At 37.5% G+C, this 13,882-nt stretch overlaps 1 long non-coding RNA gene across 1 annotated transcript in view; it reads right to left on the bottom strand.

Annotated features, from left to right (window-relative positions):
* Positions 1-452: 452 nt before the first annotated feature.
* Positions 453-13,882, bottom strand: part of LOC308347467 — a 385,072-nt gene continuing 371,642 nt past the window's right edge. Inside the window, exon 4 of the long non-coding RNA XR_013967248.1 lies at positions 453-503. This is a non-coding gene — a long non-coding RNA (uncharacterized lncRNA). The remainder of the gene's footprint in view (positions 504-13,882) is intronic.

The following is a 13,882-nucleotide window of genomic DNA, read 5'->3' as shown; positions in this document are numbered from 1 at the left end:
CGCTGGGATACACAGATTGGACACCAGTGAACCAGAGGTTCTCTGTAGTAACAGGCAACACAAATATCCCACCAGCAGCCTGGATTACAGGAATGTCGGCTCCACTGTTGACCGAATCTGCCTTAGTCAATGCAAAGTCATAATGAGACCATGTCTAGACAGTATTGATCTCCCACCAGAGAAAAAAATAATTCAGAGTTTGACTTCTCTTCTACCTTAGCCCAAATAACACCCAAATCAGGATCTTTCATTCATATATTGCTAACATTCTCCCTCACCAAAGTCATTTTACCAACCAGGCAGCCAATGACACCCATAAGCTTCTTTTCAAGGTACATGAAATTTTTGATATTCAAAAAGTCTTTCATATTCAAATGGCAAATGAGAAAGTTGATTAAACCTATTAAAGAATCTAGATAAATTAAATGAGTTTTTATGTATCTTTTTCTTACCTTGCTAGGCAGAGGAGACAGGCGTTTAAGAAAAATGAGCGTCCACGCAACCTGAAAGAATGAAAACTCAAATTAACATGGGCACGATATCTAAAAGAGAAGGCATGGGCTCAAGTCATCTGAAAGATTTTCCAGGTGGTCAGTAATTTAAGAGCTGAGGAGCATCCTTATAACCCTCTATCCACTCCCCTGGGAAGATATGCTTCTCCACTGATGTACCACTTTAAATTGTCAGGGGCACTACTAAGAGCTTAAGGTTCCCCACTACTTTGACCTCCAGACTAGAAAAGATCTATGGAGCAGAATACTATCTTAGAAGCACCAGAGATTTGCATTCAAGTGCCCTGTAGTCAGGCATTCCAAAGCTAGGCTGCATCAGCTTTGTCCCCAGAAAGTGAGGAAGGAAGGGAATATGGTTTAAAACATGAGTAGGAATGGAGTCAAAAAAGTTCTCCAGGCAATGTGATAGCAAGCTAGGATTGGAAAACTCTAGCTGAAAACTCCAGAGAGAATTCTCTCTGACTCAGGGGCTGAACTGAAGCCATGACTCAGAGGTATTCAGGTGATGCCACAGGGTAGAAATGCTTATAAGGTGGGTCTTTTGCCTCATTGATGGAAAATGAAACAATCATCTTATTATGTCAAAATAACATCAAAGCACAAATCTATTCAATAGAAGAAGGTTAATAAAAACATAATCCAGGGGCACCTGGGTGGCTCAGGGGGTTAAAGCCTCTGCCTTCGGCTCGGGACATGATCCCAGGGTTCTGGGATCGAGCCCCGAGTCAGGGTCTCTGCTCGTCAGGGAGCCTGTTTCCTCCTCTCTCTTTCTGCCTGCCTCTCTGCCTACTTGTGATCTCTGTCTGTCAAATAAATAAATAAATAATCTTAAAAAAAAAAACACATAATCCAAAGAGAGACTTCTACCACTATAAATCGTTCCTTATAAATGCCACTGAGAGACAAAATTATCATTTCTGTGTTCTCAACCAAAATAGCTTCGCAAGTCTTAGAAATAGTTTGTCCTCTAAAGCAACCAGAAGAAAGTCCCTTTAGTCTACCAGTTCTTGTCCTGTTGGATATTGAAACTTTTGAGCATTTACTCCCCAAGCTGAAATTCAAAAGGACAACATGGTAATACCTAGAAAATTGATAAATAAGGATAACTAGAAACCTTATCTATTGATAGCACAGGCTACTTCCCCACATGGTCTATATACAATTTCTTGTAAGCTTAGTAAAAATCCTACATTTATCTGAAATAAAATGAAGGGAAACCAATAATGAATTTCCTTTCCTCTGTGTTAAAGAGAAACACAACCATGCCATGATAAGCAAGAAAGAAGGATACAGTATTCATCCTTCTCTTCTCACCCAAAGAAGGTAACAATATGAGGGTTCTAGTTTAGAGTACGCCACTATGGCATAGTTTCAGGACATAAGGTTAAGTTACAGTCTACATCAATCCGAACACACTGGGGTTAACACAAGTATGTATGTATACCTCTCTAGTTATTGAGAGAGAGATAATGGTAAAATAAATAAAACTTGTGTACACATTTAAAAGATGTACTGCTTATTTCAAAATAAGGCAAGAGCAGTTGTGATCTAGGTGATTTTGTTGAAAAAAACCTCAACTCTCTTTAGGAATATATGGATCCTAGCAAATATCTTTTAAAAGACTACAAAGATATAACATTTGGTAGAATCTTATTCAACCATTCTGATTTGGCCAAATGTTAAATTAGCCAAATATAATAGGAGAAAAATGTCTCCATTGATTAAGTAATTGATTTAAAATATTCATGAACTTAGCAGAAGCATTAAGTAGTAAGTTCCAGAAACAAGAAATAAATCGTATGTATGCACAAAGAGGAATGAAGGTGTTTTGTGCAATCTTGGGAATAGATTTTTGTAAGACACTTCACAAAATCATTGACTCTGCATCAGGAAAAACCCTACACGTATTAATCCAGAGCATTCTTATTCCTGCCTCCACAGTTGTTAAAAACCCAAAAATAAAACTTAACTCCTAAGCCTTCCCCAGACCATGATTCAACACACCGTCTATTTTTTTTAAAAAGGTGACGGGGGAGGCCCTGGGTGGTTCAGTCAGCTAAGTAAGCATCTGCCTTCAGCTCAGGTCATGATCTCAGAGTTCTAGGATCAAGTCCCAAGTCAGGCTCCCTTCCCAGTGGAGAGTCTGCTTCTCCCTCTCCCTCTGCCTGCCCCTGCCCCTGCTCTGATTCTCTCTCCCCCCCTCTCCTTCTCCCTCCCATATAAATAAATAAATAAATAATCTTTTAAAAATTAAAAAAAAAATTTTTAATGTTTTCTGCTATCTCATGTCATGTGATAATTTTTTTCCCAGAGACTAACCAAATATGCCTCACTATTATATCAATCAGTTCTTAAAGCCACAAATGAAGACATCCTCTCCTGTAAAAATCACACTCCAGTTTTTTCTTTCCAAAAATGATTAATCATACCTGTGACTATCATCCAAACTTAGCTGAAATTTTCCTGAATCCTAAAAAATGAGTATAAGAGCTAGAAAATATCTTCCTAGAATGAATATGAAGGAAAGAAAGTCTTGCCATTTCTCTTAATTTATTTCTGAATTCAGCTTGGTCTTCATTAGTGCTACATAGTTGCTTTATTATTCAATGTCCTCTGTGACCCCCTGATCATGTTTCCCTGAGGGTGCATATTTGTTCAGTAACTATATTATAATTTTGTGATCTGCGGATTTTCTCTAGTATTCTACTCTACCTTTGTCCCAAATTAATGAATTCCATCCTTTTTGGCTTCTACTTCTCCTATTTATTAAATTCACTGAACACGGAGTTTATTTTCAAAGGAATTAATAATGCTTTGTTCTCAGGTTGGTATTAACAATGAATTTAATAAGCATTGGATTTAATCAATTTTTTTAAGTGCACTAATGACAAATTTGGTTAAAATATTAGTGTTCCAAACCTTCCATTCCCCCAGAAAAGAAATTTATTGTACTTGACCTTTCCCTTTACCCCCTTTCTAAAAGAACTATTAATTTTTGTGATGCAGAATTACGTGACAGATAACAAAAACAGAACTGGAAGATTGGGATAAAAACAAGAGGGGGAAAAAGCCCAAGTCCACACCCTTAATATAAAGAGTATAGCAAGGAAAGTGAAGGGGTGAAAGAGAATACTTGACTCCTGAGCAGGGCAAAGTGAAAGATCACTAGAAAGAGAAAAAGAATGGAAGGGGATTTTAAGAACAGTTGACATGCATAGGGAACTCAGTGACTCCATCAAACGTAATTACATTAGTATTTAGGAGTCCCAGAAGAAGAAGAGAGAGAACATTTACTTGAGGAAATAATAACTGAAAACCTCCTTGATCTGGACGTCCAGATCCAGGAGGCACAGGTAACTCCCATCAAAATCAACAAAAGCAAGCCAACGCCAAGACAGATCATAATTTAATTTGCAAAATATAGCAATAAAGAAAAAAAGCTAAAAGCTGCAAGACAAAAGAAGTCCCTAAATTATAAGGGAAGATCCATAAGGCTAGCTGCAGATCTCTCAATAGAAACTTGGCAAGCCAGAAGAAAGTGGCATGATATATTCAACATGCTGAATGGGAAAAATCTGCAGCCAAGAATACTCTATCCAGCAAGGCTGCCATTCAGAATAGAAGGAGACAGAGTTTCCCAGACAAAAAAAAGCTAAAGGGGTTTGTGACCACTAAACCAGTCCTGTAAGACATATTAAAGGAGACTCAGTAGAAAGGAAAGATCAAATATGACAAAGAAAGGATGATGATCTCCAGAAGCAACAACAAAACAAGTAATAAAATCCAGATCAAAGAAAGAGATGATCTCCAGAAGCAACAACAAAACAAGTAATAAAATGGCATTAAATACACATCTATCAATAATTACTCTGAATGGAAATGGACTAAATGCCCCAATCAAAAGATACTGGGTATCAGAATGGATAATAAAACAAGATCCATCTATATGCTGCCTACAAGAGACTCATTTTAGACCCAAAGACAACTGCAGATTGAAAGTGGGAAATGGAGAAACATTTATAATGCAATGGATGACAAAAAAGAAAGCCAGAGAAGCCATACTTACACCAGACAAACTAGATTTTAAACCAAAGACTGTAACAAGAGGTGAAGAAGGGTATGATGTCATAATAATGGGGACTGCCCAACAAAAAGATCTAACAATTGTACATATTCATGCCCCCAACATGGGTGCACCCAAATATATAAAACAATAACAAACATAAAGGAACTAAGTGATAATAATATAGTAATACTAGGGGACTTTATCATCCCACTTACATCAGTGGACAGATCATCTCAGCAGAAAATCAACAAGGAAACAATGACTTTGAATAACACACTGGACCAGATGGACTTAACAGATATATGCAGAACGTTCTATCCTAAAGCAGCAGACTACACATCCTTTTCAAGTGCACATGGGACATTCTCCAGAATAGATCACAAATCCTCAACAAGTACAAAAAGATCATATCATGCATATTTTCTGACCACAACGCTATGAAACTTGAAGTCACCTACAAGAAAAAAATTTGGAAAGGCCACAAATACATGGAAATTAAACAACATGCTACTAAACAATGAATGGGTCAGCCAGGAAATCAAAGGAGAAATTAAAAAAAAAATACATGGAAACAATTGTAAATGAAAACATAATGGTTCCAAATCTTTGGATACAACAAACACAGCAGAGAAGTTTTCAGCAATACAGGCCTACCTCAAGACACAAGAAAAATCTCAAATAAACAACATAACCTTACACCTAAAGGAGCTAGAAAAAGAACAAAAAATGGAGCCTAAAACCAGCAGAAGAAAGTAAGTAATAAAGATTAGAGTAGAAATAAATGAAATAGGAACTAAAAAACAATAGAAGAGATCAATGAAACCAGGAACTGATTATATGGAAAAAAAAAAAAAAAGAATGGTTGCCATGTGTAACGAATAAAAGAATGCTCAAAGTTTTTGAAAAGACCTAAGTAAAATTATAAATTACTTTTCCAAAAAAAAAAAAAAATTAAGATGTTAAAAAAAAGAGCCTATGCCAAGAATACATTATTCTGTTTAATGTTACTTTTTTGTTTCTGATAATCAATATAAAGTTTGTTTTGTTTTAATGTAAAAAAAGTTACTTTTCAATAAGTTCATTTGCTCTCTTGTTGTAAGACTGAACTAGATATGGCCCCAGCACTTATGTAGGTTATACAATACCTTCCAGTGCTGATGTTTATTCATTTACATCTCAACTTTGGTTTCCTTTTAATGTCATAAACACAGACCAGAAACAAACTGGATCATCCCAGATATTTTCAAGAGCTCTCAGTCAGCTTTAAATGAATTTCCATTTCTATTACAATTTCCATTAGTTAATTCACAGGTCAAAGTCTGGGACAACTTTTCAAACTACTTGAGTAATTAATAAATTTATGTGACAACACACTGAAAATAAAAGTGTCTGTTAGTATCAAATACAAAAAAAAGACACAGTGGGAGTCAACAGTTGCTACTCAGTAATACAGTTTTGAACTACTGGCAATGCATCTAAAACAAACATGTCAGAAGAAAATTAAGGAACAACTTTGTAACTTAAATGATAATCAGCTTTCATAAGGTGTTTACACAAATGGTAAGCACTTAGTGGCATTAGTGCTTTGCTATACAGGTCATCCAGCAGAATATGGACATAACCTCCACTGGAATATGGGGCCTCTTCATGCTTCTTTTTTTTTTTTTAAAGATTTTATTTATTTATTTGACAGAAGGACATCACAAGTAGGCAGAGAAGTAGGCAGAGAGAGAGGAGGAAGCAGACTCCCTGCTGAGCAGTGAACCCGATGTGGGGCTCGATCCCAGGACCATGACCTGAGCCAAAGGCAGAGGCTTTAACCCACTGAGCCACCCAGGAGCCCCCACGCTTCATTTTTTGTTGAATTATATTATTAAAAATCAATACAGTGCATCAAGATCAAAAGCTTCTTCACAGCAAAGGAAACAGTCAACAAAACAAAGAGGTAAACCCATGGAATGAGAGAAGATATTCACAAATGACAATACAGACAAAAGGCTGATACAGGATCTATAAAGAACTCCTTAAACTCAACACACACAAAACAGATAATCATGTCAAAAAATGGGCAGAAGACATGAACAGACACTACTCCAATGAAGACATGCAAATGGCTAACAGACACATGAAAATATGTTCATCACCACAAGCCATCAGGGAGATTCAAATCAAAACCACATTGAGATACCACCTTACACCAGTTAGAATAGCCAAGGTTAACAAGACAGTAAACAACATGTGTTGGAGAGGATGTGGAAAAAGGGGAACCCTCTTACACTGTTGGTGGGAATGCAAGTTGGTACATCCACTTTGGAAAACAGTGTGGAGATTCCTTAAGAAATTAAAAATAGAGCTTCCCTATGACCCTGCAATTGCACTACTGGGTATTTAAGCCAAAGATACAGATGTAGTGAAAAGAAGGGCCATCTGTACCCCAATGCTCATAGCAGCAATGGCCACAGTCACCAAACTGTGCAAAGAACCAAGATGCCCTTCAATGGATGAATAGATAAGGAAGATGTGGTCCATATGCACTATGGAGTACTATGCCTCCATCAGAAAGGATGAATACCCAACTTTTGTATCAACATGGACGGGACTGGAAGAGATTATGCTGAGTGAAATAAGTCAAGCAGAGAGAGTCAATTATCATATGGTTTCACTTATTTGTGGAGCATAAGAAATAACACAGAGGACATGGGGAGATGGAGAGGAGAAGGGAGTTGGGGGAAATTGGAGAGGGAGATGAACCATGAGAAACTATGGACTCTGAAAAACAATCTGAGGGTTTTGGAGGGGCGGAGGGTGGGAGGTTGGGTGATCCTGGTGGTGGGTATTATGGAGGGCACGTATTGCATGGAGCACTGGGTGTGGTGCATAAACAATGAATTCTGATATACTGAAAAGAAATTTAAAAAAATAAATAAAAATTAAAAAAATCAATACAGCATAACATAGTAATTATTATTCTTTTTAAAAATTTTCATTTATTTATTTATTTGTTTATTTTTGAGGAAGAGATTGAGAGCATGTGCGAATGGGGGGAAGGAGCAGAGCGGGAGGCAAAGGAAGAGGGAGAGAGAGAATCCCAAGCAGACTCCATGCTCAGCATGAAGCCATTGCAGGGCCTGATACCATGACCCTGAGGTCATGATCTGAGCCAAAACCAAGAGCCAGACACTCAACCAACTGAGCCACTCAGGTGCCCCATAGTAATTATTATTCTCAAACAAGTACACAAAATAAAAGAACAACTTAAACTAAATTAAAAGTTTGTCATCCTTCAGACCAATATGTTATATATTTGTAAATTAAACCTGTCACCAATAAGTTGTACCACATAGCAAGGGTATACATGAAAGAATGAGAGAAAAGGGAGGCTTCAGAAATGTATATACATATATAGTAAATAGAAACACCAAGGTATTCTCAAAGATCTAAGTAGCCTATACAGCACTATAGTAGATCATATCTTCTTAACAGGGGGGATTTCAGCTCTAAAGCCAGCGCCTAAGGCGAATGTTGCATATAGTCAAACTTAACATTGAAGATCATTTAAACACCTGTAAGGTGTGAGTTATGTTGCTTTGTTTATTCAAGCCTGATGGTAACTATCTGGAAACAAACAAGTGAGCTAGGCTACAGAAAGGAAGCACAGAAAAGTCAACCTACACATATCTGGGAATTCAAACAACTTTGTCTTTAAGAGACTACCAAATATCCGCCAAGGATGGGTGGTGAAGTACAAACTTGTAAACCCTCCAACAGGGTCTATTCTGCTGTTTTAACATGAAAATTTTATAACCTTGATATATTAATAGATATGTGTCATAATTAAGATTAAATAAGGTTATACACACACACACACACACACACACACACACACACACACACACACATATATATATATATATATATATATATATATATATATATATATAAGCACCAGATAGAGTGACTGACACAGAAAGATGCTCAATAGATACACTGGGTTTTAATCTAAGCCTTGTTTCACCCGACCCATGAACACACTTTGAAGTCCTGTAGAGAGTATCTTGGCAACTGCTTCTGTTCTTTTCAAGCCGGCATTTCCGGCTGGGCTGGGAGGACAGGATGAACGACATCATTTGCATACTTGAAGCATAGAGTAGAGGTGAACTCACCCAGGGGCTGCGTTCTGAGTGGGCATAAGGTGAATCCATTACCCACGGGAAGCACATCTTTATGCTTGGGTCACATCTCAGCAGACTGACTCTCTAACTGGGCCTGCTTTTTCCAAAGCCACGACATGGTACATCAGGCTCAAACCATAAGACGAACAAACTAGGAGGGCCCGTTTCTTTTTCAAAAATGCATTCCTATCAACTCTACCAGGAAAGCACATGAACTCATGAAATTCATTTTTTCTTACCTTACATAACACATCCATCCATAGGTCCCTTTCACCAGCACTTACTAGCAACGGGAAGACACAAAAATCTAAAAACTGTAATTCTTTTTCCTTCCTTGTCCTTTTCCCCCCTTCCCTCTCTTCTTTCTTCAAATTTCTGCCTTGAGTAAAACCACAGTAAGAAGGAAAGTCAAATGGATTTTCCTATCAGTGGACATTTTTGTGATATACTCAATTTTGGTCCTCATATGAACTCCCTCCAGGCGCTCCTTTATGGGAATAAGGTATACCAAATGAAATAGAGAACTCGAGGCACAATTTTACCCTTGACATCTGAAGGGAGAATATTTTTCTCCTGGATTTATGGTGTAATGCAACTCAGCCACTTTCTTTTCCTCTTTTCCCTAGTTTGCCCTTCCTACTTACTGCTGCACACCATCATCACCATCATCATAAATTTACAGAGTGCCTATGGCTGCAGCCTCTGGGTAGCTCCTAAATGATCTAATCCAGATATCATTGTCTTCGGTTCCCCTTTGGCATGAGTCTATTTACAATTCCGCTTCCTGATTGAAATCTGCTTCCGATTATTTTTCATAAGATATTTTTGCTTTCTTTTCTTTCCCTTAAGTTGAATCTCTTTTATGTCTCCCCCTCATTTTCATACTCTCCTGGGCCCTAGGCAGTTACTCTACATTTACAGGGGTTTACATCTTCAAATTTAGCAACTCTTGAGAACTTTACTCTCCAACTGCCTTTTCTTTTCTTTTTTTTTTTTTTTTTTTTAAGATTTTATTTATTTATTTGACAGACAGAGATCACAGATATGCAGGCAGGCAGAGAGAGAGAGAGAGAGAGAGAGAGAGAGGAGGAAGCAGGCTCCCTGCTGAGCAGAGAGCCTGATACAGGGCTCCATCCCAGGACCCTGAGATCATGACCTGAGCCGAAGGCAGACGCTTTAACCCACTGAGCCACCCAGGAGCCCCTCCAACTGCCTTTTCTAAGGGAATTTTTAGCAAGGTTAACTAAGAGGAAATCTTTGGACTCTGGAATTCCAGGGCTCTAGTACCAGACCTCTGCTCTAACATCACGTGGCAAGGTGATGACCAGCGTTATGGTGCCTTCTCTCTACCCAGGCCAGACTCTCCAAAGACAGCTACTCTTCAGCCCCCTAGGATTCTAACAGGGCATCCTTAGGAGATCAGACACCCAGGCTTTGGATTTAGACAGATAGGGGTTCAAATCCAGCCTCCACTTAATTTGGATCTAACTTTGAGAGTTATTGCACCTTTCTAAGTTTCAATTGCCTTGACTGAAAAATGAGAATGAAAATATTCACCAAATTAAATTATTGTGAGGCTGAAATGAGGTAATCTTTGTAAAATACACAAAAAGTCTGGCACGTGGTGAACAGTCCAACACAGTAGCCATCATTTTTATTCTTATCCGTTAAAATGTTGCATAGAATGCATTTGTCTTCAAAGAAGTTCACAAAGCTGACCTTAGAGCAGACATTAATACATTATTTAGTAAACCCCCCAGTACCAAATATCACTTGGTTCAGTGTTTTCAGACTTGGGAAGTCAATAAATATTTTTTAAATTGAAATTGAGGACACACAGAGGGTCAGTATTTGGAACCAAAGGAATAGATAACCAGTCATAAATTTGGACATATCATTAAGAGCCTCTCTTCTCAGAAAGTATATCTCTTTTAAAATATATTTACTACAGTTACCCATGGAGACCGAATATTTTTATCATCAGTTGCAAAACTGTCTCCTGAAGGGGAAAACCATGTAATTATAACTAGAGATGACTGCACACAACCTTTTATGTAAGGGAAGAACAAAAAGTAGACCTTGGGCAAGAGGCTGGGAAGCAGAGGGACAGAAGAGGAGAAGGAAAGGAGAAAGAGAAAAAGAGAAAAGGTTTGATGGGGAATACTATTTGGCTTTTGGCTCTTCTCTGTACCAGCACAGATAGGAAGACCTTACCATTTATGACTGCTGTCAATTCCCTCTATGGAAACTGAACAATGGGACACCTCCCACCTCTCAACTCAAAGAGAGTACAATTGGAATTCCTACTGGACTTCTACCTAAATTTTATTTTTATATTTATATATATATATTTTTATATATATTTTTATATTTATATATATATAAAAATATATATATTATTTATTTTATTATTTATATTATTTATATTTATTATTATTTATATATCTATATATATAAAATATATATATATTTATATATACAGATACATATATAATATATTTAGTACATTATATGTAATATATATAAATAAATATATTAAATATATATAAATTATTATGATCTTTAAAAATCAGCTAAATATCTAAACTCAATGATGAAATTAATTGGGCCAATCCACTAGAGCAAGTGAGTTTTTTTTTACTCTGGGAGATGAATAAAATCTTCTAGGGAGAGAAATAAAAAAATTCATTCATTGATCCTGATCTGTAAAAAGAGCAGTATGATCTGCTTTTGTACCAAACAGACTGTCTTTTAAATGTTATTTCTGCCACTTGCTTGTTGGGGAAGTTAACTGATCCTTTATGTGTTTGACTTCCTCATACCTAACCTAGATAGGAAAATACCTGTGGGGAGGAGGATACCAGGCCTGCCACTCTCTCTCTCTTCCTGTGCCCCCACACCCCTCAAAGGAGCAATTCCTAATCAGATGCACCATACTCAAGCACATTGGTTCTCACTAAAGGGCAGGGTCACTATACAACAAGGTCTCCTTACCTCATCTCCACTTCCTCCCCTCTAAATTGGGAAAAGTGATTCCTCAGGGAAGGCTAAGCATTTTCTTCTCTCTCTCCTGCCTTCTTTCCATCTTTAGGCAATAGCATCTGTGAGCCAAAGTGATGTCCAGAGCTCCAGCTCCTGCCCCTACACTTTCATTCTGCCCTGCTTCCTCAGAGTGACCTCACTCAGAATTCTTCAGCATGCTGTTTTTTGGAGGGAGCTATTTAAGAAGTGAGAGGAAATCTGCTATGGTCACTTCCAGATCAGCCTACCTTTATCAGTGTTCTACACTTGAAGGTCTTGGGTACTGGCCCAACTTGGTTACCATTTCCATGTTAGGGACTCTGTATTTGCCCTTCCCTACCTCTGGAAGGTTCTGCAACTTGAAATCATGGAACTTTAAATTATGCAGGTCTCAGTTCTAATGCTATCTCTTCAGAGAGGCCTTTCCTGATCATCCAATCTTAAATAGCATCCTCACAACCACCAAGTCACTCTATTACATTAATCTATTATTTTTTTAATGGGTCTCATCCCATTCCATTACTTTCTTCATTTATTGGCTTGCTGACCATCCCTATCTCCTTTCTAAACATTTTCATTAAAAGGGAGGTCCAGGAGAACACGGTTCTTGTCTGTCTTATTCTTATTTATCCAGAGTTGGGTGCCTGTCACGAAGAAGGTGCTCAGTAAATCATAGTTATCATTACCCTTTCCTCTCACACCTGGTCCTGCTACTTCCTACACCCATCTAAGTCTAATAAAGTCTTTAAAAAGCTCTTCTCCTGCACTGGTATACCTTAGGCTTTCTAAATCAGAAATAAGGTGTCTCTCTTACTTATAAGTTTCTTTTCACTAGTAAGAATTTATATAACCTACTCTTTATTTGAACAGTATATTGTTGCATTTACTTTATTTGTCTTTTTTTTAAAAATAAACTCCAATTTAAGGGACACGGCTTAGTGAGTATTCCTATATACCAAGGATAAAGTGGCTGATGCCTTTCTTACTCACAAGGATAGTCCTAAAGAAGTACTTTTCCATGTACTCTCCAGCCCCATACACATATGTACATAATGGAAAGCCCACATTCACACTCCAGATAATCTCCAGCAGGGAGGGAAGAGATATACGCATTAAAAGGAGCTAAACTAAAACCATAATGCTCTTGAAAACATTGTCAGTTAACATTTTCTCTTAAGAAAGTCTCAATGATGGGGCGCCTGGGTGGCTCAATGGGTTAAAGCCTCTGCCTTCGGCTCAGGTCATGATCCCAGGGTCCTGGGATCGAGCCCCAAATCAGGCTCCCCGAATCGGGTTTTCTGCTCGGCAGGAAGCCTGCTTCCTTCTCTCTCTCTGCCTGCCTCTCTGCCTACTTGTGATCTCTGTCTGTCAAGTAAATAAATAAAATCTTAAAAAAAAAAAAAAAAGGACAGCCTCAATCTAAAAAAAAAAAAAGTCTCAATCACAACACCACCAAAAAATAGCCCAATGACATATTAAATTGGGGAATTTTTTTACGTTGGAAGTTAGAGAGTCTCTTGGAAATATCTTCAATTCACCACAAAATAAAATAAGGCAGAGCCCCTCCAGAGGTCAACCGAGGCTTTCCCCTAGCACAAGAAAAGATAGCTGTTTCTTTTGCTGAAGGTGAGATGAAGTAGTTGGCATGAGTTTATTGGATATATATGTGTGGGTGTACGTATGTGTGTGTGTGTGTGTGTGTGTGTATATATATATGCTATACATATTTTTTAATGTATAACAGAATATGTCAATATCAATGAGTTTATTGGCTATGTATGTGTATATATAATATATATATGTATATATATATATACACACACCATACATTTTTTTTAATGTGTAACAGAATATGTCAATATCAGAGTCACACTTAGCGCAAAGATGCTTATACTAGGAGATTCAGGAGAATAATACTGACTCTTAGTTGCCATCTCACATTTACTAAGAAGCATATATTTATTGAGAGGAATCCCTAGCAACATGGACTATATTCTTTGAATTGGTACTTCTTAGTCTTGCTGTATTTTGCCAATTCTGTATGGCTAAAATGGAAGAAGTTCAATGTACACAAGATATAATTCCATTCTACTCAAGACCACTCATCTTTA

The sequence above is a fragment of the Martes martes genome (genome assembly GCF_963455335.1).
Source record: "Martes martes genome assembly, chromosome: 1".
NCBI lineage: Eukaryota > Metazoa > Chordata > Mammalia > Carnivora > Mustelidae > Martes > Martes martes.
The sequence above is the reverse complement of the archived record's forward strand: the minus strand, read 5'-3'. Positions and strand labels throughout refer to the sequence as shown.